Here is a 6,000-nt window from a genome sequence, read left to right on the forward strand (position 1 = left end):
TTCCTGGACAATGGTGATGGTGCATTGCACGCTGGCAGTCAGTGTGTTAGGGGAACAGTTTTCCAAGTTTCCCTGCCCCATGTCTGTTCAGTGTACATGAAGAAGGGGATTTTTGACTAACAATTTTTACATTACTGATGCTCAGAGGCTCCAGATTAGGAAACTAGCATTGCAAATTAAGACCACACTGGTGCTCCCACGCCCTACACGCTTACTGTTCATCTCTTCTCATTTGCTAGTTTGCCTGCCAGCCTGAGAGTCACAAATATTTCAGTTACAGTATTTGAAACATTCGCATGCTCAGATTTCTTCATTTCTTCTTGCTGGCCAGTGAAGCTCTCTTCCTAAGCAAAATACATACAAGCCTTTTCCCTCTGGGTAAGTGTCCTCATGTATGACAGAGAGGTCAGAAATCTTATCACTTAACCTTCTAACTCTTGCATTGCATCAAAAGGATGGTCAGCAATCTTCTTGACAGTGGATTAAGAAGTAAGAAGCTTAACTAGAGAGTCTCAGACATAACTTTTAGTACCCTGCTAGTATGCTTTGAAACAGATCTCAGTGTACATTTTCAATTATATGTTTTTAAAAATTCAGTACACATGAAGTAGTCTGTTTGCCCTTTCCTTACACAAACACGTTTACCTTCTGCTAATGGGAGTAGCAGAGGCATGAACAACATCTGGGTTGTAGGCACTAGGAATCTTCAGAGTCGCCAGCACTCCCAGCTGCGTTACTCACAGTTTTAGCACACTGCCAACAAAAACTCAGAGAATATTTCCATTTCATTCTGCACTTTGCTTTGGAGGTATAATGAACCTTCTTTCAGTCAAAGCCAAATATTTTACTGTGGATGTAAATTTTTGCTAATGAATGAATAGCAGACATACATTTTTCATTTGATAAAGATATGCACTTAATGTTGTCATTTAAAAAATGTATATTCATATAGCCATTTAAAAATAACTGGCACCATTGTCATAATTATCTTTTCATATGTTCAGCAGTGCCAGGAATTAACTATGAATGTAAATGTAATCAAGCACACTACCACACTTTTAATAAATAAGGCAGTTTCTATATCTCTATTGTGCTGGGAATGATCTGTGGTTTGCTCTTGAAGAAGCTAAGGGGAGTCTTTTCCCAGCTAACAAGGGTGTGAGTTCACTAGTGTACCACATTGTACTGAGTCTGCCGAAACTCATGGGGCAGATTAGGTCTGAAAAAAGGGAGCCAGCTCCAACTATGTGAAGAAAAAGCAGTATTTGTGTGTGTCCTCCTTCGTAGATGTGGGGAGTGGAGGATTGTCTGGAAATAGTGTGCAAGAATGGATTTCTTTGAGGAGGTACTAAGCAGGTTCTCAGACTCCCCCCTTAGCACAAAGGGTCTGTATGTTCCTACATCACACAATGTAATTGCAGCCTTTTATTTATATATCCCTTTCCCTGATCTCCCTGCTTCAGCTTCCACCTGTCAGATGAGGAATGCTTTTGCTAATGGTCTATGTGTTTTAAGAAAAATCCTCAAAGTCATGTGCACAATAGGAAACATGATGTATGATCAAAACACAACTCACCATGACTTTAATATTGCACTTTGGTCTTGCCCCAGCTCCTGCCTCTTGTCATCTATCTCATGGTGGTTTTTGCTTCTCTCAGATTCTTACCTCCTTGAAGGAGCGAGTGGCTTTAGTGAAAAAACATATGACCGTAAGTCCTCTCAAAAACCCTAAGACTGCTTATCAGCAAAAAGATGTCAAAAATATAAAAGGTGAATTGCATAAAGGCGATAAGATATTATTTCCTTAGTATGCATTGGAAAAATGCAAATATTTTCTTTCAAAATATATACAGTGCTTTCATAAAATGCCCAGTTGAGAATCCTATTGTCCTTCAGAAAAGGCGTAAGGTAACCAAGATTTGGGCCAACAGGCCTGTGCCTCAAAGAAAACATGCTATGGAGGAACCTCCTTCAGGGTTGAAACACTGTTTTACTCTCCAGTGGTATTTAGGTACTCAGTATTTCAGCTGTGAGAAGGGCATCAGTCAGCAGCCACGTAAGCATCTTTCCATGAGAAAAGTTGCTCATTAAACCCAGGCCACCAGACACCTGTCACTCAGTAACAGCCATCGGAGCAGAAGCAGACTGGATGCTGTGCTGGTTTTTAACTGATGGCCTGAGGGTAGAAGCACCTCTCTGTCCTAGTATTAGGTATTATTTCTCATTGATTTGACAGGGAGACTGCTCTCTGTTCTGGCACACTGAAAAGCAAAGACCACACTAAAAGTTTAAAGTTAACCCTTGGATTTATCCCACAGGGGTCTAAAGGCACAAGGTGCTTGATTAGGTAGGGCAATACAAATCATTACAAGGGGAAGGTTAAGCAAACCAGTAAGTCCCTTATTATGGAGATACTGATCTCTGTCAGAGAGTTCCAGATCATCACTGATTAAGTTCTTGCTTTTTTTTTATTATCAGCAGGTTTTGCTTCTTCAGATATATTCACTACCTCATCCACAAGGTCACTGGCAGACTATGGGGAAGACTTCTCAGCTAGGAGAATGGCAGCTGGAGATGGATGCCAGAGTTCCTCATAAGTCTCTCTGCCAGATTCAGGCACCGAATTTTTCATGAGGGATTTTTGTTTACACTTGAGGAAAATAGCACCATGTCACCACCACCTGGACCAAAGACTTCCACTCAGATATTTTTCCTTTGTGACCACAGCACGGAGGCTGCTTTCAAGCACACCTCCCATTTTCATTCAGCCCTGGAAGTAGATACGAACACAACAAGCACAACTTCTCCATAGACCCACCTCTCTATCAGGAAGAGGAGGAATGTATCACACAACGACAACTGAGATAAATACGGACAGATATTTAAACTGAGCTTTTGAGATTAAGGCACTGGCAGTAAAGAACCTGTTCTCAATACCACTGTCCACAAAAATGGTATGGGAGTGATACCTGTCTCTTAAGGAAAAAAATGCAAGTAATCCAGAACTACTGACTCCACAAGAGGGTCTCTTGTTTGGCAAAAAATCCCTGCGGAAATAGTGAGGAGTACAGTATCTTATTTCCTTTAAATTTAGCGCTGGTGCAGTGACAAGAAACAATATCATTAATATTATTTCCCTTTAATGGTTTTGGATCATTAGTTGTCATCATATTTGATTACAGTAACTAGCTATGCACTTAAATGTATGTGACTGGAAGCATGATCAGTAAATTTAACTTACTGATTCCCTAATGGGTTCATTTATGTCTTCAGCTTGGTGAAATCAGTAGTAACAGGCAGGACTTGGTTAAAAGCCCATCCAAGTCAGCTCAGGATTGTTTCCACAGTCTCCAGGAAATTTGAGTCCGATCTATGCAGCGTGTCCATTTACAGATGTTAAAACATTTTACTAAAAAATGAAAACTCATTTTCCAGAGGTGTCTTGGTGGATATGTATGTGTACACATGCCATGGTGTATACACAAGAATTTTATTTTGTCTGTATCAGCCATTAATTTTATTTTCTTAAAGAGGTATGAAGATAAAAAATAGTTTCAATGGCTGAGTTCATGTGTGTGCATAAATCGAATAGTTGGCAGTGTAATAGAAATTATGATAAGGTGTGTTTCCACATGTAATGGGATATAGTGTAAATTTTATGATTATGCTCTCTGGCACATAAATAATACAAATTCTCCAAAGGGTCTTTGTGGGTTCCAGCTGATACTTCTCTGGTGGTGTAGCTTGCAAACTGCTGTTGGTTTTGTGCTACTGTTGTAAAAACAGAAAGCACTACATGAGTTGCTTTACCTTTTTCCCTGTTTTGTCTTTTGTGCTAAAGAGATGTTAGTAACACAGACGGTGTGCAGAAACATTGTGTCCTGCTCTAGTGAACGAACAAAAGGCACCCTGTTTTGTCACTTTTTTTTTTTCAGTCATGAGGTTCTTAGAACTTCTCTCTGTCCAGAAATATAGCATTAACAAATGTAGCTGTTCTTTAACTAAAAAGTTTTCCACATATTATCACTACTGAAGAAATGTAATCCTGCTTGATATTCAGTATATATTTTCTCCTGACAGTTTTATGGTACAATTAAATTTCATACTTTCTTTTCTACCACTCTGAATATGCATTAGAAAACCAAGCATCATAATTCTAAGCCAATTGGCTTGATTTGCTTGTTTAAATTCAGATATTGCTTCTTTCTGTTGCATTTCAAAGAAAGGCCATGAGCTGTAACGGTGTATTTAGAATCAACAGAGCACATGGTCACCAGAGGTCTAGCTTGCATCAGAATTGGATTTCTAAACTCAAGCTCTGCGCTTTACATGAAAAATGAAATAATGTCATTCTAAAATGGTTTATTGGAGTAACAAAATGGAGAGAAACAATAGAGCTAATGGAGGGTTAGGGAGAGAGGCAGATTATGGAACTCATTGTGTATTAGTTGAAAATTATACTGATATTTAGATGGACTTAATAACTTAATAAGACTCATTTGAATGCAAAAGAATGAACATTGAGTTGATATTAACTTTCAATGTTTGTCATTTTATGTTAATTTATATTTTTAAATTATAGTTGATTTTTTTGTAATCAGACTGGCTAATTATACCTCAAACATGTAAATTTGACATGATGCCAACATGAAATTAAAAAAAAAATTCAACAAAGTACTTTGTTATAAAGACCTATAATTCACTGAAACTGGATTCTGGCTGAGTTCCTCCAACCACACAAAGCGTTATGCTTTCCACTAGTAAAACAATTCAATTTCTCAGAGATTATTTCTTTAGTTTCTTTTACCAAGGAGACAATGCTAATGCACTGTATTTGTGTAACCTTTTCCTGATCACTGATTTGAACACCCTTGGAGAAATCCTTCATCTAGCCTTGATATCTGCAGATACAGTTTTCAAAGATTCCCTCATGCTAAAAGCATCATTAACAAAGAAATATTTCTCTAGCACTGAAATGGTCTCGAATCATGAGCTCTGTTCCTAAACAGTACACAGTAAGCTATTCTTGTAAATCCTAAAGGTCTACTAACCTTCTAAAACCAAAATGTAAAACTACTGCCTTACATTTTACACATCTGATTCCCTTCAGGGCAATTATTTCTCAACACATACTAAAAAAAGTTACTGTGCTTAAGCATGCCGAATAGACAGGAGCTTACATGCTGCTGGAAGTTGAGCACTTTCTTTTCTTAATTTACACCTTGGAGTTAGACTTTATTTCATTTCTTTTATCAAGTTTCCAGAATTGAAATCATAAATTCCTTCTGTCAACTCTGTACAGATAGTTTTTTAAGTGATCGTAATTCAGATGTCTTTAAAAAAACAATGTCTTTTAGCTTGAATGACCTTGGTCTTCATGAAATTGGGAGATACTGTGCACAAAGTTTTATATACAGTAGAGATGTGTTGAGCTGATAACCTTGTGCACCAGCCCTCTACCCGTCTGAAGGGATTTGTTTGTTTAGCAAGCATTTGTGTAATACAACCCAACTATTTCATGAAATATTTTTTGTTTGCATATGGATGAGCAGATGACCTCATTAGCATATACAACAAATTGAAAATCCTTACCCCTTCAGTAGGCCATTCTTTTTTCTCCTGCCACCTCCCCTTAGGATCAGGGCTTTACTTATGTTGTCTTTCAGGACACAGAGTGTGATGAAATCAGCAAGCTAAATTTTAACACAGCAAATCTTCACTCAAGCAAAACTCCACTTGGCTGAAGAGAGAAGCTTCTTCTAAATAGGAATTGAAAGTTGAACTGTGACTTTTGGGGTAAAAAAATGTGCAGTTACTGCAAATAACTAGGTTAGGTGAAGTTTCTAGCTCCTCTTCACTTACTTCTATGGAGATGTCAAAGCCAGGGTCAGCCCCTGGCTTTATGAAGTATTTTACAACGCCGTCATAGTTCCTCTTCACGCAGCTGTATCTGTAGCCATGCAAAGTCCCTAATGTACAAAATGGTAAGTAGTGTCTCTA

At 38.1% G+C, this 6,000-nt stretch overlaps 1 long non-coding RNA gene across 1 annotated transcript in view; it reads right to left on the bottom strand.

Annotated features, from left to right (window-relative positions):
- LOC135314206 (uncharacterized) overlaps positions 1 to 5,648 on the bottom strand; it is a 44,092-nt gene extending 38,444 nt beyond the window's left edge. Inside the window, exons 1-2 of the long non-coding RNA XR_010373662.1 lie at positions 5,593 to 5,648; positions 1,577 to 1,686 (exon numbers count right to left, since the gene is read on the bottom strand). This is a non-coding gene — a long non-coding RNA (uncharacterized LOC135314206). The remainder of the gene's footprint in view (positions 1 to 1,576; positions 1,687 to 5,592) is intronic.
- Between the last annotated feature and the right edge of the window lie 352 nt (positions 5,649 to 6,000).

Source organism: Phalacrocorax carbo, chromosome 1 (assembly GCF_963921805.1).
Source record: "Phalacrocorax carbo chromosome 1, bPhaCar2.1, whole genome shotgun sequence".
Lineage (NCBI taxonomy): Eukaryota > Metazoa > Chordata > Aves > Suliformes > Phalacrocoracidae > Phalacrocorax > Phalacrocorax carbo.